The sequence below is a fragment of the Muntiacus reevesi genome, chromosome 7 (assembly GCF_963930625.1).
Source record: "Muntiacus reevesi chromosome 7, mMunRee1.1, whole genome shotgun sequence".
NCBI lineage: Eukaryota > Metazoa > Chordata > Mammalia > Artiodactyla > Cervidae > Muntiacus > Muntiacus reevesi.
In genome coordinates this window covers 58,030,492-58,055,788 of record NC_089255.1, presented here as the reverse complement: position 1 = coordinate 58,055,788, position 25,297 = coordinate 58,030,492, and the positions used below count along the sequence as shown (strand labels likewise).

General features: G+C 40.9%; 1 protein-coding gene across 4 annotated transcripts in view; it reads right to left on the bottom strand.

The window, feature by feature from the left end:
• The window catches only part of ATP8B4 (ATPase phospholipid transporting 8B4 (putative)), a 261,581-nt gene extending 254,998 nt beyond the window's left edge, over window positions 1–6,583 (bottom strand). For 2 of the 4 annotated variants that reach the window (XM_065941224.1, XM_065941227.1), the window contains exon 1: window positions 2,280–2,360. The gene's annotated coding sequence lies outside the window, so the exon portion shown is untranslated. Of the gene's footprint in view, window positions 1–230; window positions 285–2,279; window positions 2,361–6,502 lie in introns of those variants that run through there. The other 2 variants (XM_065941225.1, XM_065941226.1) reach the window with 2 other exon arrangements.
• Between the last annotated feature and the right edge of the window lie 18,714 nt (window positions 6,584–25,297).

The following is a 25,297-nucleotide window of genomic DNA, read 5'->3' as shown; positions in this document are numbered from 1 at the left end:
GATCTTATCCAAGTGTTTTTACTCTCTAAAATATGTGGCTATAACAAAAATTAAGAATTCAAGTCCACATTTTCTCCAATCCAATCTTTCTTTATAATAGCAGCAACCCAGATATATCTAATAGAGTATTCACAGTAATATATCAGATTCTAGTGTAAATTTGAGGAAGTAAAATTTAGGCCTTTGTCTTATATTTATCAATTCACCAAAATACCCCAGCTGACACTCACTGATGTTAGAGAAAAGAAAAAGCCATCTTCTATTGAACTTTCAGATCAGTGAGGGTCTAAAGAAATACACTGGAAGAAAAAAAAAACAGGTGATAAAGAAGGATTTGCTAAAATAAAATCTAGTTTAGGATTTTGAAATTCAACCACTCACAAGTGCTGAAGCAAACATTATTTACATAAAAACACTGTTCCTTTTTTGAAATCACCCCAAAGCAGAAGAAATGGAAGAAGGTAAGTCGCTGAATAGGTTTTTATCTTACCCTTGCCTTCATCTCTTGCAAGAGGTTAAGATGGTGGTTACGTGTGTCAAAGTCTTGGTGGATTTTTATAAGAAAGACAGGTCTGGGGAAAGTAGGAAGAGAGAGAAATGTAACCCAAATAATAGCCAGACACTTTACCTATATTAATTCATTTATGTGAGTACTCTTTTGGAAAAGATTGAGAGTGATGCTTGCATGAAGAATTTGAAATATTTTTTTTAATTTCAAGTTCAGGTTTTGAATCTTGGGCACAGAATGTAATTCTTCTAATAGAAAAAAATAATGGCAAAGTCAAAAGAAAACTTCAGTTTGTTTAGGAAAAATAAGTTGATATCAGATACCTTGAGATTAAGGGCCATAAAAAGACATCCAAGTTGGAAATGCTACTCAAGCAGCTGTCTGCATAAGGGGGCATACTGGTCATATTATGATTCCTCATAGAGGTCCCTACTTTACAATGAAAATGGGTACACTAGGGTGCAGGTGACTCAACACTTTAAGTAAAGGATTAAAATGGAGTTTCTCTTTAAAGATCGGAGGCCATTCAACAATCAGGTTATTATAGTTAATTCCCCTTGCTCCAATTCCACAATCACCAAGCAACCTGCTGATAATAACTTGCTTTCCCACAGAAGTCTGCCTACAGGGAAAGAGACACTAGCCAGGCGTGCTGAAGTGAACATTCTGGTCCTCCTGACAGTTACATTGTACATTTTCAATTAATAAATTGTGGTTCATCTGTCTAGATCATCTGTCTCCTGAGCTATATTAGTCTTCCCCAGAAATGTAGATCTGTTTTTGGTATGCTGTTGACTTATGGTCTAAAGTATATAGGACAAATGACCCACCCTGGCCATAATAAACTCACCAACAGGCCACCAAGGGCAGGGCTGGCTGATCTGCTCAAGGGGCAGCAGGATGTGGTGGCTACAAGCTTGTCTTTTGAAGTCAAAGAAACTGACCTTGGATTCCTGCTTTTTCCACCAGCATTACAGAATCCAGGGCAGGTAAGCTACATAAGCCTCAGAACATACCTGGACAGGTCACTGGGAAAAGGGAGCTCATTATTTAGCTATCTTGAAGGCAGTCCTCTGAACTTCTTTTGTCAAAATGTCTAAATAAACATTAGGATAAAATGAGGACAGTAAGGGTAATTCCTGTAAGACATTCTCCAGCAAAGGAGGTAACTGCAACTGGGTAATGAGGCTTTAAAGAGAAGATGTATTCACAGTGGGGAGCCAGGGCCATAGCGATAAATTGAGGGAATAAAACCAGTGGGAAGAGAGAATGAAAATATGAGGGAGGGGGGCAGCAAGACAAAGGAATCAGAGGAGACTGGAAAAGAAAGGGGAAAAGAAGGGGTGGGGCAGCTGGAGAAGGGACAGGAGGAGCAGCTGAAGCCAGGAGAGTAGGGCAGGCAGATTCCTGGCAGCTCTCCTTGCTCGCCAGAGTGCTGCCAGGGAGCACCCTCAGCCTGGCTTCATCTCAGTGTCAAGGGAGGGACAGGGGTGTGCCCGAGGAGGATCCTCTCCAGTTCTCAGGACTCAGCAACAAGACCCCAGAGAGCTTCAAGGAGCCTGACCCCAGCCCTCACCCCTGTGAGGACTCCAGCCCCCCCCCGCACCCCACGTCTGTTCTCCTGTCTCCATTCTGTTCTTGCCTCCCTCTCTCCCCAGCTCTGCCTCCTCTTCCTCTTGGGAGGCACTGTCTTGCACAGACTTTCTGGAGAGCAGATCCCAATCCGAGCTCAGCCACTTTTATCTAGTGTCACTCTGACCAGGTCACTTACCCTTCCTAAGACTCACTCTCCGAATCTGTAAGACAGAAGAAATAATGCCTTCCTCTCAGGGCTGTTTTGAGAATATACAGCTCACTCCATAAAAATGTGATCCCTCCCCCTCCTTCCTTCCTCCCCATCTGTCCTCTCTCCTCCTACTCCCTCCCCTTTTCTCTGCTTTCACTCTCTCAGTTTCCTTTCCCTGTTTCCTTCTCTTTCACTTTCTCACTAAGGCACTTGCCTCTCAACCCAACCCACCTCCTTTCTGAGGACTAATCCACCAAGAGAGGAGGGGAGGTGGGCTGAGGCTTAGGTGACTGGAAGAACCCCTCTGCTTGAGCAATAGTGGGGCCTAAGGATGGGAAGTGGGATGGCAGGATTAGGGAGTTGGCCCCTTCTTTCCTCCTCTGCTGTCCACCTTCTCTGGTCCTGCCCCTGCCCCTATTCTCCCTCTGGCCCTAGGTTCCCAGAAGCTCAAAAGCAAAGCTTCAGAGAGTCCTCCCACCTCTGGACATGGTGATCTTGCAATCATATATGCTGGCAACGCTGCCTATCAGCCCAAGAATATTCCCCCTGCTCTGGGCCTCTAAGGGATGGGGTGGGGTAAGGAGCACAGCTCTGAAACTCCAGAGAAGGGATATTTTTGGTTCAAAAGGGAAATCTCAGCCTTGGAAGGTTAGACCAATGATGGATAAAGTAAGGAATAAGCCAGGCCTCAGTCCTACACGTGTGCAGCTTTGACTGTGGTGTGAGAGTAGGAGGTATAGATAATGTTCTCATCATATTTGGTGTCAGTGACAACTGACAGCACCTACAGTGCTTGCAGAGTGAAGATACCGGGCAAAAATAAAAGTAAAAAACTTTAAGCCAGACTGTGTATGTGTTTGTCAAAGTGATGGTTAGCACAGCCAAATGTATAAACTGCCTACCAATTATATCTAATTACCATGCCTCAACAATAAAGTATTCTATTTCCCATATAATGTGTATCAGATTGATGGTGTTGTGAGTTATGATGTTGACACTGAAGTCTGTTTATATTCTGTTAGGCGTGCAACTGTTACCCAGCCACAGAATACTAAAGTGGTAGGAACCCTGCTTCCTTTTTCCTCTTGTTTATGTCCTGCTTATTTTCCAACAGTTTCCTTCTCTCTTTCCTTTCTCATCCTTTCCTCATCTGCTCTCACTGCCTCTCTTGTGCATTTTCAAAACCCTTTACCAAAAAAAAAAGTCTTTTCCTCATCCTGCCCTTTCTCTATCAAACATGCCTCTCCCAGCTTGGTCATCTTCCTTCCCCTTCTCCATTAGCCTGGAGCCAAAGGACCAGGTTTGATCCTGTTAGCTCTCTCCTTCCAGCAAGTTCCCCTCCATTCTAAGCCCTGGTTTTCTCATCTGTAAACAGAGACAATCAGCTAACTCACGGGATCATTTAACAAACTGAGGTCATGCCTGTAAAAAAAAAATTAGCACAGTGCCTCCTGATACAAAGTTAAACACTCAAGAAAGGAAAGCTATTACTTTAATTTTTTCTTAAATATATCCTTAACTCTATATATGTAGAAAACCTCCTATCGAATTTGAGAGCATCTCTACTGACATTCAATCATCAAACACTTATCAGACATCTGTTCTACATCAAACTTGGGCTGGGGAGAGGAAGGCAAGGATCATTTCTTCAAACGCCAGGAGTCTGGGGTAGATGAGATCAGAAACATAGAAAGTTCAATAGTGCAGGTCTGTGTCAGAAGAAGGGACTGAGAACTATGGAGACAGAGGGAAGGGAGTCACCAAGCCTGCTTTGCAGAGTCAGCTATGATCTCAAGCACAGTAATTCCCAGTCAAGTCCTGAGTTTGCTAATAAAACAAGGTAAGTACAGGCAAAAAGAACAACAAGTGGAAAGACCAAATGTTGTGAGAGGGAGCAGAGACAGTCACGGCAATCAGATTACAGGCAGCATGGAGGAGTGTGGTGGGTATGGGGCTGCCAAGGTAGGTAAGAGATGGAATCTGAATGAAGTCATCATGGTCAGCATCATCACTCCCGTCCACTAAGTGCCTAGCCTCATGCTAAGCACTGATTAAATGTATCCTCTCATTTAATCCTCACCAAAATGTTAAGGGCAGGAGCCACTGTTCTCCCCTTTGATAGATGAAGTGACACAGGACATCGTTACAGTTGAGATGCTGACTGATCCTCAGGTATTGGGGAGGCAGAAGTGTTCTCTCTGCACAAAGGTATGCTTGGAATCTAGGCCCCCTCGTCCACTGCATTGCTTCCTAGTGTCCCTCTATGTGAGAGCAAGCTGACAAGAGTTTCTAGGAAGGTTTTACTCTCACAGCCAAGAACAGGAACGGAATGAGATGGGAGATAATGACAACAGGCAACGGAGCTGGATTGTAGAAATGTGTCTGCAGTTGAAACTGACAAACATTAAAAATGGTCCATATGCTGGGGTGCAAAACAAGGAAGAATCTGGGATGACTCCTGAGTTTTTTGGCTCAGGACAAGAGAGGATAATTAATGAAAATGACAAGCAGAACAGCGAAAGGAGAAGGTAGAGGAGCAGGAGCAGGAATTGAGATGCAACAATAGTCAGGTTCACTTTGGGCACACTAGGCTTGAAATGCCTCTTGATTACTGAAAATACCCTCAGCACGAAAGAGAAGAGACCAATTTGTAGACTTGGAATTTTCAACATATAAGGAAGCACTGAAGTCATGGGGGATGAATGATCTCATTCAGAAAGAAGAAGAATGAAAAGAAGTGAGGAGAGGCCAGCGGGTGAGGATGAGTCAGTGAGAGGATGAGGACAAGGTCCTAGGGAACACCCAACCTCAAAAGAAGGTTCAGAGAAAGATATATGGGAACAAAATGCTGTAGCTTTCCTCCTACACCCTCTTCTTCAGGGCATGCAGCACAGAGCCTGGTGCAGGGTAGGCAGGTGCTCAGCAAACTAACAGTGAAGAAGAGGAGAGAAAAGAAAAAGGTAGCTTCAAATTAAGGAAGGACTGTTTCCAAAAATATAATGATCAATATTTAATGTTTATATTTAACATTTAATTAGAACTTTATTTTTCAAAACGGCCAAGAATTAAGACTTTAGGCATGCACTACAAACATGGAGCATTTTTAGCTTACAGTGTTTTCCTTGACATCTCTTGAGAAATCCTGAAAGCAAATACTAGCATCTGATTACTGTACATGCTGTGCAAGCATCTAGTATACATACATAAAGTAAATGTATGTATACATTTACATACATGAAGTAAAACTGCAAGGACAGTAATGGTTTCTTATTTGAGACAATAGGTTAAGTTTCTTTTTCCTACTAATGAAAATTTCTAATGTATCATGTAACAAAAAAATTAAATCCTCTGAGCACAAAAAATCCTCCAAAGACACAAATCACTTGACTCCTCATTTTTAAAAGATGCATCATGATGATGGAACAATATAAAAACACAAGACAGACAAATATAGGTCTCAAAATCCCTCTGAATTTATATTGTGCTGAAAAGGCAAGCAGGGAACAACACAGGTAAGGTGGCTGGCCTTGAACACAGGTGTTGGTAATCCCATACACGATACCATATCTCCTCACCTCCTTTCTGATAAGTTTTCAGCCCCTATTTAATGTTTCTCACTCATCATCTCTTTTTTTCTTCAAAACAGCTCATTGTTAACTAGGGATATGAGACTCCCTCGTGTCTATCAATAAAACAACTAGAAGAATCTACTTCTCTGTTCAGAGAAATCTCAGTACTAGAAACACATCTACCCCGTATGCCTTAGAAGGAGAGTTTAGTGACAAACTGTTATGTCCAAAGGAAGAATTGCTCATAAAATGAACAATATCTTGAACAGGTGCACCAGTTATGATCCCTCTGGGGGGAAAAAAAAAATCTAAAACCAACTGTGGTCAAAGGAAGTGACAAGTATCCAGAAACCAAGAAAAAATGCTGCACTGATGCTTCTCCACTAGCCATGTAATAGATGATGTTAACAGAATCAACATGTGAACTTCAAAAGAAAAAAAGAAAATTTTCCAAATCCAACTAACTTCCCCCCAAAATTATTTTTTAATGGGAGGAGAATAATAAAGACTGTTTGCTAAACTTCAACACACAGAAAATAAAAACAAAAGAGTAACCCGGAAAAGAGAAACGAAAAGCACCAAACGAGCCAGAGCTAACTCTCCTGGTCCCAGCAACCCTTGAGTGCTCCCCAGACTCACCTCAGCCTGGACCTAAGCCTCTCCCCCTAACAGGGAGATTTCCCAGCCACGCAGCAAGATCAAACAGGTACCCAGTCCGTGACCATATCAGTGAGAACAATGAGAAAAGCCAGGCTATTCTGAAAGCTCTAGTAATCACATAGAAAACAAACTGGGTCTCTAGGGGACATTCTTGAAAATCTGAGATCAACTCCCGGAAAAACACTCTTGGCCGCTTACCACTACCGGAAGCTGCTCGAGGGTAGATCACAAGTAGCATCTCATTAGAAAAGGAGGAAGGAGTTGCAGGGAAGCAGCTTCACTACCAGTGAAGGACAGAGGGAGCAAAAAAACGGTCCTTGGAAACATACCAAAAGCCCAGAAGAGTTTCTCCTGGAAGAGCTGCCTGTTGCTACTCCCAGGGCAGAACTGGTTAATCTTGGAAAAACAAAAGGGAGCTCCCTAGAGGCTGGCTTCCCCAGGAAGGCTTTTTCTGTGGGAATCAAGACCTCAGAAGAACAGAAGCAGATAAGAAAAGGGGTCGCCATGGCTTCAACTTATAAAACTTTTATCAACCTTCCACTGAGGGAGATACGTAAATTTATTTGGAGTTCCTACCTGTTTTTGCCGAAGTTGAAGGAATCAGCAATGTCAATTTTTTTAAAAAATCACTAGATGGGGACTTCAACTCTCTTATGGATGAAAGCTAAGCACACTCAAGGAACATGTAACATGCTGAGCAAGGACTTCTTTTTTCCCCCAACATCCTTAATTTCAGCTCAGAGGAAGCAAACCATTAACCCTAAGGATGCTGAAGAACAAATGCACATGGAAACAGATTTAAACTTTTTAGTTTAGAATCACTTAGCGTTCTGGTTGTTGTGCTTTTTTTTTTTTTTTCTTAAGAGTGTTCTGGTTTTTAACATGGGATTAGATAAAAACAAAATATTTTGGTCCATGTCTATTTTGAAAGGATTAGGGCTACTTTTCAGTATATCTAAAGCCATTTATGGGGTTTCCAGAAATTGCATCAGATTTGCAGTTAAGGACTGAAACCAAATATGTTTTAATCATATCTCTCTACAGAACAAGTTGATCCCCTGTGTCAACTCTCTTCTGAAACAACACAACACTGAGCCCTCAACTTTCCACTGAGAGCCAGATCAGAGAGAAGGGAGAGCCTTCCCATGCCAGGCCCCACAGTCACAAAGAAAGGAGAGCTTTCTTGAATCAATGAAAACAGAATAAAAACCACAATCAGAGAAAACTAACCAAACTGATCACATGGACCACAAAATTATCTAACTCAATGAAACTAAGAGCCATGCCATGTAGGGCAACCCAAGATGGACAGGTCATGGTGGAGAGTTCTGATCAATTGTGGTCCACTGGAGAAGGGAATGGCAAACAACTTCATTATCTTGCCTTGAGAACCCCATCAACAGTATGAAAAGGCAAAAAGATATGACATGGAAAGATGAACTTCCTAGGTCAGTAGGTGCCCAATATGCTACTGAAGAAACAACTCCAGAAAGAATGAAGAGATGAGGCAAAAGCAAAAACAACACCCAGCTATCAATGTGACTGGTTATGGAAGTAAAGTCCAATGCTGTAAAGAACAACACTGCATAGGAACCTGGAATGTTAGGTTCATGAATCAAGGTAAATTGGAAGTGGTCAAATAAGAGATGGCAAGAGTGAATACAGACATTTTAGGAATCAGTGAACTAAAATGTGCTGGAATGGGTAAATTTAATTCAGATGACCATTATATCTACTACTGTGGGCAAGAATCCCTTAGAAGAAATGGAGTAGCCATCATAGTCAACAAAAGAGTCTGAAATGCAGTACTTGGGTGCAGTCTCAAAAATGACACAATGATCTCTGTTCATTTCCAAGGCAAACCATTCTATATCACAGTAATCCAAGTCTATGCCCCAACCACTAAGTCTGAAGAAACTGAAGTTGAATGGTTCTATGAAGACCTACAAGAACTTCTAGAACTAACACCCCCAAAAAGATGTCCTTTTCATCACAGGGGACTGGAATGCAAAAGTAGGAAGTCCAGACATACCTCACAGGCAACTTTGGCCTTGGAATACAAAATGAAACAGGGCAAGACTAACAAAGTTCTGACAAGAGAATGCACTGGTCATAGCAAACACCCTCTTCCAACAACACAAGAGAAGACTTTACACATGGACATCACCAGATGGTCAACACTGAAATCAGACTGATTATATTCTTTGCAGTCAAAGATGGAGAAGCTCTATAAAGTCAGCAAAAACAAGACCAGGAGCTGACTGTGGCTCAGATCATGAGCTCCTTATTGCAAAATTCAGACTTAAATTGAAGAAAGTAGGGAAAACCACTAGAACATTCAGGTATGACCTAAATCAAATTCCTTACAATTATACAGTGGAAATGACAAATAGATTCAAGCAATTAGATCTGATAGACAGAGTGAGTGAAGAACTATGGACAGAGTTTCATGACACTGTACAGGAGGAAATGATCAAGACCATCCCCAAGAAAAAGAAATGCAAAAAGGCAAAATGGTTGTCTATAGGAGGCCTTAAAAATAGCTGAGAAAAAAAGAGAAGTAAAACGCAAAGGAGAAAAGGAAAGATATACTCATTTGAATGCAGAGTTCCAACGAATAGCAAGGAGAGACAAGAAAGCCTTCCTCAGTGATCAATGCAAAGAAATAGAGGAAAATAACAGAATGGGAAAGACTAGAGATCTCTTCAAGAAAATTAGAGATACCAAGGGAACATTTCATGCAAAGATGGGTACAATCAAGGACAGAAATGGTATGGACCTAACAGAAGCAGAAGATATTAAAAAGAGGCGGCAAGAATACACACAAGAACTATACAAAAAATATCTTATTGACCTGGATAACCATGTAGATGGTGTGATCACTCACCTAGAGCCAGACATCCTGGCGTCTGAAGTCAAATAGGCCTTAGGAAGCATCACTGCGAACATAGTGGAGGTGATGGAATTCCAGTTGAGCTATTTCAAATCCTAAAAGATGATGTTATGAAAGTGCTGCACTCAATATGCCAGAAAATTTGGACAACTCAACAGTAGCCACAGGACTGGAAAAAGTCAGTTTTCATTTCAATCCTAAAAAAAGGCAATGCCAAAGAATGCTCAAACTACCACACAATTGCACTCATCTCACACGTTAGCAAAGTAATGCTCAAAATTCTCCATGCCAGGCTCCAACAGTACATGAACCAAGAATTTACAGATGTTCAAGCTGGATTTAAAAAAGGCAGAGAAGAACCAGAGATCAAATTGCCAACATCCACTGGATCATCGAAAAAGCAAGAGAGTTCCAGAAAAACATATGCTTTATTGAGTATGCCAAAGCTGTTGACTGTGTGGATCACAACAAACTGTGGGAAATTCTTAAAGAGGTGGGAATACCAGGTGGAATACCAGGAATACCTCCTGAGAAATCTGTATGCAAGTCAAGAAGCAACAGTGAGAATTGTATATGGAACAACAGACTGGTTCCAAATAGGAAAGGAGTACATCAAGGCTGTATATTGTCACCCTGCTTGTTTAACTTATACGCTGAGTACATCATGCGAAATGTCAAACTGGATGAAGCACAAGCTGGAATCAAGATTGCCAGGAGAAATATCAACAACCTCAGATATTCAGATGACACCATTCTGATGGCAGAAAGCGAAGAGGAACTGAAGAGTCTCCTGATAAAAGTGAAAGAGGAGAGTGAAAAAGCTGGCTTCAAACTCAACATTCCAAAAATGAATATCATTGCATCTGGTCCCAGCACTTCATGGCAAATAGATGGGGAAACAATGGAAACAGTGACAGACTATTTTCTTGGGCTCCAAAATCACTGCAGATAGTGACTGCAGCCATGAAATTAAAAGACACTTGCTCCTTGGAAAAGCTATGACCAACCTAGACAGCATATTAAAAAGCAGAGACATTATTTTGCCGACAAAGGTCCTTTAAGTCAAAGCTATTGTTTTTCCAGTAGTCATGTATGGATGTGAGACTTGGATCATAAAGAAAGCTGAGTGCCAAAGAACTGATGCTTTTGAATTGCGGTGTGGGAGAAGACTCTCAAGAGTCTGTTGGACTTCAAGGAGGTAAAACCAGTCCATCCTAAAGGAAATCAGTCCCGAATATTCATTGGAAGGACTGATGCTGAAGCTGAAACTCCAATACTTTGGTCACCTGATGCGAAGAGCTAACTCAGTGGAAAAGACCCTGATGCTGGGAAAGATTGAAGGCGGGAGGAGAAGAGGACGACAGAGGATGAGATGGTTGGATGGCATCACCAACTTGATGGACATGAGTTTGAGCAAGCTCAGGGAGTTGGTGATGGATAGGGAGGCCTGGCATGCTGCAGTCCATGGCTCACAGAGTTGGACACGACTGAGCGACTAACCAAACTTCTTGAATCAAGAGTGATGGCTCCCTTCCTTGCATGAGAAAAAGGACCAAGAACAGTCTATATGAAGAAGCAATCATTTATTTTAAGTATTTATAATGAAAAACTCTTTTGAATTAAAAAAAATTTAAGTATAACCTTTATACCATTTTTTACCTGTCATATTGACAACTACTACAAGTCTGGTAGTTACCTTTGTTGAAGGATATTTAAGGAAATCTACACCTTCTTCTACATTGTTAGTGGGGATAGAAATTGATAAAATATTTTAAAGGGAAATTAGTGCCTGTCAAATATAGAAATGTGTATGTTTCCTTCTCTCAGGAATTTACCTTACATGATGATCACAAATATATGCAAACATACTATAAAAATGTTATAGTGCCGTGATAGCAAAAAACCTAAAAATGGCTTACGTATAGGAGACTGGCTAAGTAAGCTGAGGTTCGGTTCAGTTCAGTCACTCAGTCATGTCCGACTCTTTGCGACCCCATGAACCACAACACGCCAGGCCTCCCTGTCCATCACCAGCTCCCGGAGTCCACCCAAACCCTTGTCCATTGAGTCAATGATGCCATCTAACCATCTCATCCTCTGTCGTCCCCTTCTCCTCCTACCCTCAATCCTTCCCAGCATCAGGGTCTTTTCCAATGAGTCAGCACTTTGCATCAGGTTGCCAAAGTATTGGAGCTTCAGCTTCAACATCAGTCCTTCCAATGAACACCCAGGACTGATCTCCTTTAGGATGGACTGGTTGGATCTCCTTGCAGTCCAAGCGACTCTAAAGAGTCTTCTCCAACACCACAGTTCAAAAGCATCAATTCTTCAGCGCTCAGCTTTCTTTATAGCCCAAATCTCACATCCATACATGACTACTGGAAAAACCATAGCCTTGACCAGAGGGACCTTTGTTGGCAAAGTAACGTCTCTGCTTTTTAATATGCCGTCTAGGTTGGTCATAACTTTCCTTCCAAGGAGTATGCATCTTTTAATTTCATGGTTGCAATCGACATCTGCAGTGATTTTGGAGCCCAGAAAAATAAAGTCAGCCACTGCTTCCACTGTTTCCCTATCTATTTGCCATGAAGTGATGGGACCAGATGCCATGATCTTAGTTTTCTGAACGTTGAGCTTTAAGCTAACTTTTATATTCATACAAAGGAGTACTACACAGCCATCAGGAGGGGGTTGAACTGGAGTGAAGAATCAGATGGTCTGGGTTCAGATATGGCTCCATGAGTGACTGGCCAGGTGACTCTTAGAAAGTTCCCAAACCTCTCTGGGCCTCAGCTTCTCCTCCATAAAATTGTGATAATTATAGTATTTACAATAGAGAATTGTTGTGAATAAGACAGTGCTTGGAGCATAGCAGATGCTCAATCATTATTAGTTGTTATCAACAAAAGAAGTAGGGATTTTCAGACTGACAGGGAAAGATGCCCAAGATGTATTGTCATGTGAAAAGAACAAGTTGCAAAAGATAGGATAATCCCATTTAGTAAAAATATTTTAAATATGCTTGCTGCTTACTGTTTCTTCCAACTAAAATATAAGCTTCTTGAGAGCAGGGACTTGTGTTCACTGTTGTATCACCAATGTCCATGATAGGCATTCAATAAATAATTGTTGACTGAATGAATGATAGCAAGAAAGCTGAGCAAGAAGAAATAATTAATAAGTACTGGTGAAGATAGTTAATATATTAATAATATATTGATAATATTTATTATTATATTATTAATACTATAATAATAATGATAAGTAGTATATTAATAATAAGACCTGGTGCGCCCTGGGAAAAATGTTGCACTTGTTCTTACCCTTTTGTACTACTTAAATTTTCAGTCAAATTGTGTGCCAACCAATGAAAATGCAGTTCTTAGAAAACAGTGATTATTTTTTTACGTGGAATATCTTGAGATTTACGGTTACCCCCACTAGCAGCACATAGATGGGGGAGCAAGTGATGATTTTCCCCCATAATCAGATAAATTAATGAGTCAAAAAACAACTTACAAAAGAAGGAAAACACAGAGCTCTTTTTTTCTTCTTGGCTTTCTATTGATTTTTCCAAAGGTATTCCTATAACCTCCAAGCCAGAGAGCCTCTGCCCTAGTCCATGGGGACCCCTTTCCTGTATCTAAACATCAACTGCACAGTCCTAACTTGGTATCTTTGCTCAGGTCATCCTCTCCTTTGAGGAGACCTTTCTCAACCTGTCCTTAAAGGACCAGATCACATCCTCCCTCCTCACTTCCAGCCTTTTCTGTCTTCCTAGCATCTCTGGTCCCTCCCTCATAGGCAGTGCCAGAGACTAGGTTTAGGTTTGGTACTATCCACCAGCCCTTCCCCGATCACGTCTGCTATCTTCCCTCCCAGCTTATACATTGCTTAAGGTAGGACTATCAGAATTGAGTTTTTAGTTTTGCAAGCCCCCTCATACACATAAACACACACACCCACACCCACCCACACACACACAGTTTTATACTATAAAGGAGAGAGTTAACATTAAGGAGCTACATGTCGTGATTTTTTTCCATTTGTCCAAAAGTTTCTAACATTTTTGTCATCCTTTCTATAATTTCAAGACTAGAGATGTCTTTCTTCGGCTTACTAAGCATATTTTTGTTAAATCCTTCTAAGAGATCTAAACTGGTCTAAAACATTCTAGTTATTCTCTGATTAAGTTACAATATTTTTTCCTAACCAATGACACTGACAGAATGAGGAATCTTAATGGGAGAAGAAAGTATAGAAGGGCTTCCACACCTACGCCAAGACCACGAACACCTAACTCATGTTTACCCCATGCACAGAAGCTCTCATTATGCACGCTTGTGTGTGTGTGTGTGTGTGTGTGTGTGTGAGAGAGAGAGAGAGAGAGAGAGAGAGAGAGAGAGAGAGAGAGAGAGAGAGAGAGATTTCTAGCACTGATTACTTACTTTGAAACATTCATTTAAAAATGCAAGTACCTTGCCACTGAATATTCTTTTAAGGAATCTCAATATTCTATTAAGGATTATGTCCTTAAAATCACAGAGCATCAAATTTATTTGTCCCATCAATTTAAGTCCCAAAACTCTGTATCCATCTTTGGAATACAAGCTTACAGCAGTCGCCACTATTCCTCTGCCACGCTCTCATCACCCACATCTCCCCTTGACTTTCTTCATTTCATTTAGATCTGTGGTCAAAGTGCACTGGGAAGACCCAGAGGAAACGGGTAGAGAGGGAGGAGGGAGGGGGGATCGGGATGGGGAATACATGTAAATCCATGGCTGATTCATGTCAATGTATGACAAAAATCACTACAATATTGTAAAGTAATTAGCCTCCAACTAATAAAAACAAATGGAAAATATAAATAAATAAATAAAAGTTCCTATAAAAGTCAAAAAAAAAAAAAAAAAAAAGTCACCCACTCCTAGAGACCTGCCCTGGTCAACCTACCTAAAATAGCACACACACCCCATCACTTCCCATCCCTTATCTTCCTTTATTTTTCTCCACGGAAAAAACACTGTGTATTTTGTCTTGTCCACTTTCTTCCTCCAGAAGGTCAGCTTCGGGAGAGCAGGGACTTTGTCTTGTTCACTGATGTATACCCAGGGCCTAGAACCATGCACAGTAGGTGCTTCATGAATGTTGACTAAACAAATAGATAGTAATAACGTTATAGTTCATTGCGGCTTAGTAAATATGTCTGCAGCCCCCTCCAGAACATTAGCTCTTATCTCCTTCTCTGTTGTATTTTAACAGTACTCAGCAGACAGTAATTTATTCATAACTGAATTAAAGCTGAACTCTGTCAAGCATAGTTCCAAATATCAGGGGTCCCCAAGTAGGAGGGTAAGTGGTGGGTAAGCAAGCGAAGCTTCATCTGCAGCACCCCCATCACTTACTTTTACCACGTAAACCATCCATCCCCTGCCCCCCAGAAAAAAATGGCTTCCAGGCAACCAGTCCCTGGTACCAAAAAAGGTTGTAGACCGCTGCTCTATACAACACTTTCCATTTCTATTAAACCTCCCCTTATATTGTACCCTTAACTTAAATTCTCTCAGTCCACCTTATCAGTCCCCAAAGTAGTACCGTTGGCAGACCTAATTTAAATAGACTTCACCACAGACCAGTAGTGATGAGAGTCAGATTTCAGAATCCTCTGTAGCTGCATCTTGAAGCATCAAATTAAGGGGAGGAGGAGGAAGCAGGGAGGAGAAAGGATAGAGGCCTAGAGCATGTTGAAGGTGAATAAAGCAGGGGCCCACTCTTTAGGGCACCAACAGAGGTTCTACACTTTTTCTGGATAACCAAAAAAAGTGTATCTGTACGCAAAGTAACAGGCAAAAATAAGGGTTTAAATATTCTGTTTTTTCCTCTTCTAGGTACATATAACCAAAAGAATTCAAGACAGGGATTCAAACAGATACCTGTACACCAGTGTCCATAGCAGCATTATTCACAATAGCAAAAAGATAGAAACAACCCAAATGTCTGTCAAGGGATAAAGAGATAAGTAAAATGTGGTATAAATATACAATGGACTATCATTCATTCTTAAAAAGGAATGAAATTCTGATACATGCTAAACTGATAAACCTTGTAAATACACACTAAGTGAAATAAGCCAGATACAAAAGCACAAATATTATATGATTTCACTTATATGATGTACCTAAAATAAGTTAAAAAAATAAAAGGTTACCAGGGGCTGGGGGAAGGAAAGAATGGGGAGTTATTGTTTACAGTGTATAGAAATAGGGATCATGAAAAAATTCTGGAGATAGTGATGATTATACAGGATTTTTAATGCCATTAATGTCCCTGAACAATATACTTAAAATGATTAAAATGGTGTATGTTATGTTATTCCCCTTAGATAATATTACCTGAACACAGTTTTATCTTTAATATTCACTGGTCAGCATGTACATTGATACATACATCAAAAGTTCTGTGTTTTTTGAAGGCCTTATTTTGCTTTAAAACCTTACTTTTTACAAATGACCTTCATGTCTATAATCTAGAGTTTCCAAAGAACTTTCTCAATGATTGCCCTGATTTGTACTCACAACAATTCAGTGAATTATGTTAAAAGAATTTTGATTAAATGCCTGAACACTTGAGAGAAAAGTTTTTCTTTCCTCATTTACTCACTCTCTTAGTTGGCCTTCCAACTTCACACACAATTCATCATAAGAAAGAGATGGAATTCTTTATACTTAAGATTCTAAATTCACAGTTTTTCCGAAAATAGCATTATATTTCTTAGAACCTATGAATATGTCTAGCTTTACTACCAAGACAGCTGAGAGCTGAAAAATTACTGTTTTAAGTAAACAGCTTGCGTGTGTGCTCAGTTGTGTCTGACTCTTTGCAACCCCACGAACTTTAGCCCACCAGGCTCCTCTGTCCATGGAATTTTCCAGACAAGAATACTGGAGTAGGTTGTCATGCACTCCTCCAGGGGATCTTCCCAACCCAGGGATCGAACCCATGTCTCTTATATCTCCTGCACTGGCAGACAGATTCTTTACCAAACAGAATAATCACCTATACATCAAGTGGAATGCACTGATCCATAAGTTGAAATCTACGGTTGGAAGAAATGCATTTAACGAAGATTTTTTTCATTCAAAAAATGTAGATACTCTCTCTGCTAGGCACTTTGTGAAACACAGAAAGATGAACAAAATGTGACTTTTGCTCCTGAGACCCTGGTCATATGCTGGGAAACAATAGACATGCAGATGAGAGGTTTCTACCAGGAAAGGGAAAAACAGCAGGCTCTGCTATTGAGAAAGAGACTGTGGAACAGGAGTGTCAGCCACTCTATACTGATTGAAATCCAGTTACAACAAAACAGGGGGCTTCCCTGGTAGCTCAGTTGTAAAGAATCCGCCTGCCAGTGCAAGAGATATGGGTTCAGTCCCTGGGTTGGGAAGATCCCCTGGAGGAGGACATGGCAACCCACTCCAGCATTCTTGCCTGGAGAATCCCAAGGACAGAGGAGCCTGGTGGATCACAGTCCACGGGGTCGGGGTCGCAGAGTCAGACACGACTTAGCAACTAAAACAACAACACAATGAAACAGACCAAAAGGTAACAGATTCCCTGGAATTTAGCCATTACACGAGTTTTAAGCTATTCTCTTTCTTTCTTTGCTCACTTTTTTAATACCCAGAAAGGAAGATTCAGCTGACTGAAGTAGCAAACCAAAACTTGGTGTCAGCCTGAATGACAGGGAAGTGTCTCTGGCTTAATATTACAATTCGGACATACACAATAAAAAAGGAAAGAAAATCAGAACAAATTATACCTTGACTCTATAAACAATCCACCTGCTATGTGTAGACAAGAAGCCATCTTGAACCTACTGAAGAACCTCTTTGAGAAATGATCTGTAGGTTTACATTAAACCTACATAGCAAAACAAGGAAATTGCTGAGTTATAAACCATACAGTGTTGTGAAAATACTTAACTGCCTTAAACTCTGCTTATAAAATTAGGAAAATTAAAACTTTCTTAATCTGTCTAGATCAAATGAGATATTCACTAAACAAATAATAAATGAATATGAAGTATAAGTGCATGAGCAAATTGCATGTGCAGTGATAAAACAAGAATAAATAACACAAAATCCAGTACTTGTCACACGGTCATTGCTGGGCAATGGTCAACGTTCTTTCTGCTATCTTTCCAGAATCTTCCCAAATGGCTACATTTCCTAGATTGGAAGAGTGGGGAGACTTCCAAGTTCTGAGCTCTCCCCACATCTCCAGTTCTTCCCATCCTGCTACAACCACCTGCTTTCTCCTCTTCTCTGTAGCATTTCCTTTCAATAAACCATAAAACAGCACAAAAAACAGACAGTTCTAAAGAATGAGCTCAGTAAGGATAAGGAGAAGTCTTAGTTTTTCTTCCTACACTCCAAGGAATTGTTTGAAAACCACTGCTCCATGGAAAGATTCAGCCGGTGAGAGAAGTGCTCTGAAAATGTTCCTGCCCCACCATGTCCTTTTCTTTTCAGTGATTGCAACCTACTCACTTCCTATTCAGCAACGTGTTCACCAAACTTAGAAATCATACATACCCTCATGGTCCTTAATTTCAAAAGAAGAGGGAGAGTTTTCTAACCTCTTATAGTTTCATTTACTGCCTGGTACTTTCCGTGGTGTGTTTAGCTAAGTTCACCACAAGACTGTAACTCAACTCCTCTGCTGTCAATCTCCCCACCAATTACTTCCCGTTGGTCAGTTAACCTTTTGTGTAAGGAAGTAGGTTTCCTTACATTGGTCAACATCAACGACTAACCCGTTACTGATAGGGTAATTTCCTATGTGGAACTTTCCATCCTCAATGAAGAGACACATGGTTGAGTTTTAGTTATTACTGAACTAACTCACAAAAAGACCAGAAAGGAAACCAGGGAAAGCAAGAAGGAAGACACTTCTTTATAAGTTAGGCCCTCATAGTGACCCAGATTTAGGAAGAGAAGAGATTCCTCCTCTACTATTAAATTTTCAGGAATTAAAAGTAAACTAAAAATAATATAAATCCATTACTATACTAAAATTAAGCTGGTATGATTTTTAAAATAAGATACATAAATTCCTGGATGCTAAAAGTACTTCTGGGGACCAATGCTTCCCAGCAATTTGAACGTCTCTTCAAGGGCTCTCCTGAATATCCCTTTCAATGCAGTCACTCAGACACAAGTCAACAGAACAGAGGGGTCCAGAAAGTCTGTTATTATCCAAGGCCACTCATCAAAACCAGGCGATTTGCATTTCACTTGTCCTTTCAAATGTGTTCTGAACTATGTGTTCCAGAGCTAGATGACCCAGCTCTAAACCCGATGGTCTAATCCAAGCCAGACAACAGGCACCTGACTTGTAAAAGTCATTCTAAAGATTTGTTTCCAAATGCTCCACAGAGAAAACTGGATCCTGGGATAGACTGCTGGCACCAGGGAGAGGAACACTCCCCAGAACAATGTACCTCTTGCGATCAGGGGAGCATGGAGTCTTCTTTGAACACATTAAGTGACCAGGAGATATTTTGGGGCTCTCTTCTTTTTTTAATAGATTGACATCATAAGCCATTACAACAATAGGGGGCATTTACTAGAAAGGAGCAATCAATCTGGAAAGGATTCGATCTGGATGGTTTCAGGGTTCTAGTGGTTCTTGCCACCTTCAATACACAGGAGTAGCCTGACACTCACTTTGACACTCTTTGACACTCACTCCAGCCCCACATTCTTCTTAGCAGGCTATCACCCAGCAAGAAAGAACCACTATGGCCATATGGCTTTAAAAAAGCCCTTCCCTTCATTTCTATACCCTTTTAACCTACCCTGCAACATCAGTAAGTACGAACACTCCCTACTCCTAGTATGTCATTTGGAAAGTGCAGGATCAAAGTTCAAGATGAAAGAAATTCAGGCTCCTAATCAAAACTCTATTTCACACATCTGTCACCATTTTCTAAGGCCCAATTCTGAACCAACACCTCTGCAAGACATTAGGGATGCCAAGATAACCAAGACCTGGTCTCTGCCCTAGAAAGAATCTTTCTAGTGGAAGAGAAATAAGTTCTGAATAAGTCACTTTGATACAATATAATAGAAAGTTCTAAGAGAAGTGTCCCTGTTCCAAATATGCTTTGGAACATAGGTAGGAGAACTTATTTCTATGGGTGTGGAAGCATCAGGGAGAAACCTCTGGATATCACTTGAAGCTGAATCCCAAGAGATGAGTAGAGAGGATGTGTGTAGTTCCATGAGCTAACAGTCCAAGAGGAAAATGTCACTGGTAGCTTTTATATCCTCTGTTCATCTACTACTCCATGCCACCTCAAAAAACATCTGCCCTCTACTGCCACCTGGGTTTTCATTCCAAATGACTGGCGTGAGTCACACATCCTACAGCATTAATGAATGTGGAGGACAAAAGTGATCACTTTCAGCACATCGGTAAAGGTAATTACTAGGCCCTGGGGGATCAGAAACCAGGCAGGGGTTAGGCAGGAGTTGAGTCCTGAAAGCCTCAAGTGCTGCCTTGAGCACTTGACCTCTGAGAAAAGCAAGATGAATGTGTTCTTACCTGCATGAGGTGCTGACCCTGTGCTATACTGTAGAGTGTAAGGAAATGCACCCTGCTGTGAGGCTGGAATACTGCGCAGGGGGCATGGTGCTGGCGGTGAAAGCTCAAGATGGAAGGAGGGAGGCCAAGCTATCTGAAGTGGCTGCAGGATCATCCCACCCTCTAGAGATATCTCCTAAGGGAGGTAAACAGACCCCACTAAAGGTTTTCTTTGGGAAAATATATATTCCAGATGAACAATAACAAAGAGTACACCCCCCCCCCCCACTTCTGAACACATCCCCACAAATGTTGAGCCACCTTGAGGTAGAACGTGCTCCCGTCTCCAGGCCTAGGACCCACGCTGACTGAGTGGATGACACGGCTACTTCTGGCGCATCCTCACATTCCTATGCATCCTTTTTGGTAAGGAAGGAGTTTTTCAGAAGCTCCCTTACTGGTAAGCCAATGTTTCATCTGCATCCGGTCTTTTAAGGGAAGCAGGCAAGAATACATTCCCAGAAAAGGAGAATGAGATATGGGGTTACATCTCACCAGAGACCAGAGGGAAGAGAGAAACAATGGAGGCAGACACTAAAGTCCTGGCTTTTCCTAGCTTGGGCCTAAGTTTTCAAGAGAGAGTTGAGATATGCAGAGGCACCTGGGAAGTATGGCTGAGTGTCCTGTGTCCTCCAGCTAGACTGGGTGCCCTGTCCACCATGACCCTGCATCCAGCGAGAATGAAACAGCAGGCGAGCACTGGAGGACGACAGTGGCTTCAGACACCTACGCCTGTATTCCTGCCTCCTGTTTGCTGATGAAGAGCAAGATCTAGGTCAAGAGGAAGAGATTTCCTTGTACAAAGAGAATCCAGAGGACCTCATGAGGCAGGAGACAGATGGGCCCCAGGCTGAGCAACCAGAATTTATTTCCTGTGGACAGATATTCCAAGATGAAGAGGAAGAAAAGCTGAACACTGTTCAGATAAGAGACCACATTTTTCTCACTCTTGAGGTCAAGGAGTCCTTCCTGACCACACCTGTGAGAAAGGTTCCTTGGAGGTCAAAAGAGAGGGGGTGTCACCTCATAGCAAGTAATGTCAACCTACCCATAGACCTCTTCATTAGAATCCATCTTAGCTAAGAGATGCACATGCACACTTGGGAGAACCCTGAGATAAACCAAATAAGGACACAGAATCTGGCAAAGCACAATGACTGGCCAGAGGAAACCCAAAAGAAATGCCCCATAAAAGTGATTCAAACTACCACGAGGGTGTGACTTCTTCTCTGAGCCCACCTGTGTGTATATCCATACTTACTCTTTTCCTCCTAAAAAACACTTTGCTTGTTTCACTACTTTCTGCCTCTTTGTAAAAACTCATTTTCTGCAAAGCCAATGGGCCAGAGCCATGTCACTGATCACTGGTCCCTGGTGATCTTGTGGCTAAGATTCAGTTCTTTCACTGTCATGACCTGACTTCAACCTTTAGCCACGGAACCGAATCCTGCTTCATGCTGCTGCAGGCTGAGGTCACTCAAGATCACCAGCATGGATCCAAGATTCTCACCTTGTCATTGTCACAGAGGCAAATGAGTCCTCCATTTCCCTAGATGCCATCTTGGAGAGGGGCAGGGAGAGAAGAAGAACCTAAGAAATCTGGAGTTCCTCTTGAGTAAGAAGCTGCACTTGCCCATCATGACGTTAGTCTTGCTGTAATCTCCACCTGTCCAAGCCTGCAACACTTGAGGGTCTGCAACACCCACAACTTAAGGTCACACACATAGCACTCGGCCTAGCACAGAATATAAGAGCCCAGGACCCTGTGAAGAGATTTCCTAGGTCTTGATGACCCCTCTTTGGGTCTCACTTTCTTTTTTTTTTTCCCCTTGTTTTTTGTTTATTTTTTTTTATTTTTTTTTTATTAGTTGGAGGCTAATTACTTCACAACATTTCAGTGGGTTTTGTCATACATTGACATGAATCAGCCATAGAGATACACGTATTCCCCATCCCAATCCCCCCTCCCACCTCCCTCTCCACCCAATTCCTCTAGGTCTTCCTAGTGCACCAGGCCCGAGCACTTGTCTCATGCATCCCACCTGGGCTGGTGATCTGTTTCACTATAGATAATATACATGCTGTTCTTTTGAAACATCCCACCCTCGCCTTCTCCCACAGAGTTCAAAAGTCTGTTCTGTACTTCTGTGTCTCTTTTTCTGTTTTGCATATAGGGTTATCGTTACCATCTTTCTAAAATCCATATATATGTGTTAGTATGCTGTAATGTTTTTTATCTTTCTGGCTTACTTCACTCTGTATAATGGGCTCCAGTTTCATCCATCTCATTAGAACTGATTCAAATGAATTCTTTTTAACGGCTGAGTAATATTCCATGGTGTATATGTACCACAGCTTCCTTATCCATTCGTCTGCTGATGGGCATCTAGGTTGCTTTCATGTCCTAGCTATTATAAACAGTGCTGCGATGAACATTGGGGTGCACGTGTCTCTTTCAGATCTGGATTCCTCAGTGTGTATGCCCAGAAGTGGGATTGCTGGGTCATATGGCAGTTCTATTTCCAGTTTTTTAAGAAATCTCCATACCGTTTTCCATAGTGGCTGTAGTAGTTTGCATTCCCACCAACAGTGTAAGAGGGTTCCCTTTTCTCCACACCCTCTCCAGCATTTATTGCTTGTAGACTTTTGGATAGCAGCCATCCTGACTGGAGTGCAATGGTACCTATTGTGGTTTGGATTTGCATTTCTCTGATAATGAGTGATGTTGAGCATCTTTTCATGTGCTTGTTAGCCATCTGTATGTTTTCTTTGGAGAAATGTCTGTTTAGTTCTTTGGCCCATTTTTTGATTGGGTCATTTATTTTTCTGGAATTGAGCTTCAGGACTTGCTTATATATTTCTGAGATTAATCCTTTGTCTGTTTCTTCATTTGCTATTATTTTCTCCCAATCTGAGGGCTGTCTTTTCACCTTACTTATAGTTTCCTTTGTTGTGCAAAAGCTTTTAAGTTTCATTAGGTCCCATTTGTTTAGTTTTGCTTTTATTTCCAATATTCTGGGAGGTGGGTCATAGAGGATCTTGCTGTGATTTATGTCGGAGAGTGTTTTGCCTATGTTCTCCTCTAGGAGTTTTATAGTTTCTGGTCTTACATTTAGATCTTTAATCCATTTTGAGTTTATTTTTGTGTATGGTGTTAGAAAGTGTTCTAGTTTCATTCTTTTACAAGTGGTTGACCAGTTTTCCCAGCACCACTTGTTAAACAGTTTGTCTTTTTTCCATTGTATATCCTTGCCTCCTTTGTCAAAGATAAGGTGTCCATAGGCTCGTGGATTTCTCTCTGGGCTTTCTATTCTGTTCCATTGATCTATATTTCTGTCTTTGTGCCAGTACCATACTATCTTGATGACTGTGGCTTTGTAGTAGAGTCTGAAGTCAGGCAGGTTGATTCCTCCAGTTCCATTCTTCTTTCTCAAGATTACTTTGGCTATTCGAGGTTTTGTGTATTTCCATACAAATTGTGAAATTATTTGTTCTAGTTCTGTGAAAAATACCGTTGGTAGCTTGACAGGGATTGCATTGAATCTATAGATTGCTTTGGGTAGAATAGCCATTTTGACAATATTGATTCTTCTAATCCATGAACACGGTATGTTTCTCCATCTATTTGTGTCCTCTTTGATTTCTTTCATCAGTGTTTTATAGTTTTCTATGTATAGGTCTTTTGTTTCTTTAGGTAGATATACTCCTAAGTATTTTATTCTTTTTGTTGCAATGGTGAATGGTATTGTTTCCTTAATTTCTCTTTCTGTTTTTTCATTGTTAGTATATAGGAATGCACGGGATTTCTGTGTGTTAATTTTATATCCTGAAACTTTACTATATTCATTGATTAGCTCTAGTAATTTTCTGGAAAAATTTCTGGGTTTTCTATGTAGAGGATCATGTCATCTGCAAACAGCAAGAGTTTCACTTCTTCTTTTCCTATCTGGATTCCTTTTACTTCTTTTCCTGCTCTGATTGCTGTGGCCAAAACTTCCAACACTATGTTGAATAGTAGCGGTGAGAGTGGGCATCCTTGTCTTGTTCCTGATTTCAGGGGAAATGCTTTCAATTTTTCACCATTGAGGGTGAGGCTTGCTGTGGGTTTGTCATATATAGCTTTTATTATGTTGAGGTATGTTCCTTCTATTCCTGCTTTCTGGAGAGTTTTAATCATAAATGAGTGTTGAATTTTGTCAAAGGCTTTCTCTGCATCTATTGAGATAATCATATGGTTTTTATCTTTCAATTTGTTAATGTGGTGTATTACATTGATTGATTTGCGGATATTAAAGAATCCTTGCATTCCTGGGATAAAGCACACTTGGTCATGGTGTATGATTTTTTTAATATGTTCTTGGATTCTGTTTGCTAGAATTTTGTTAAGGATTTTTGCATCTATGTTCATCAGTGATATTGGCCTGTAGTTTTCTTTTTTTGTGGCATCTTTGTCTGGTTTTGGAATTAGGGTGATGGTGGCCTCATAGAATGAGTTTGGAAGTTTACCTTCTTCTGCAATTTTCTGGAAGAGTTTGAGTAAGATAGGTGTTAGCTCTTCTCTAAATTTTTGGTAGAATTCAGCTGTGAAGCCATCTGGTCCTGGGTTTTTGTTTGCTGGAAGATTTCTGATTACAGTTTCGATTTCCTTGCTTGTGATGGCTCTGTTAAGATCTTCTATTTCTTCCTGGTTCAGTTTTGGAAAGTTATACTTTTCTAAGAATTTGTCCATTTCATCCAAGTTGTCCATTTTATTGGCATAGAGCTGCTGGTAGTAGTCTCTTATGATCCTTTGTATTTCAGTGTTGTCTGTTGTGATCTCTCCATTTTCATTTCTAATTTTGTTAATTTGGTTCTTCTCTCTTTGTTTCTTAGTGAGTCTTGCTAATGGTTTGTCAATTTTGTTTATTTTTTCAAAAAATCAGCTTTTAGCTTTGTTGATTTTTGTTATGATCTCTTTAGTTTCTTTTTCTTTTTTTTTTTTAATATTATTTTATTAGTTGGAGGCCAATCACTTTACAACATTTCAGTGGGTTTTGTCATACATTGACATGAATCAGCCATATAGTTACACGTATTCCCCATCCCGATCCCCCCTCCCACCTCCCTCCCCACCCGACTGCTCAGGGTCCTCCCAGTGCACCAGGCCCGAGCACCTGACTCATGTATCCCACCTGGGCTGGTGGTCCGTTTCACCATAGATAATATACATGCTGTTCTTTCAAAACATC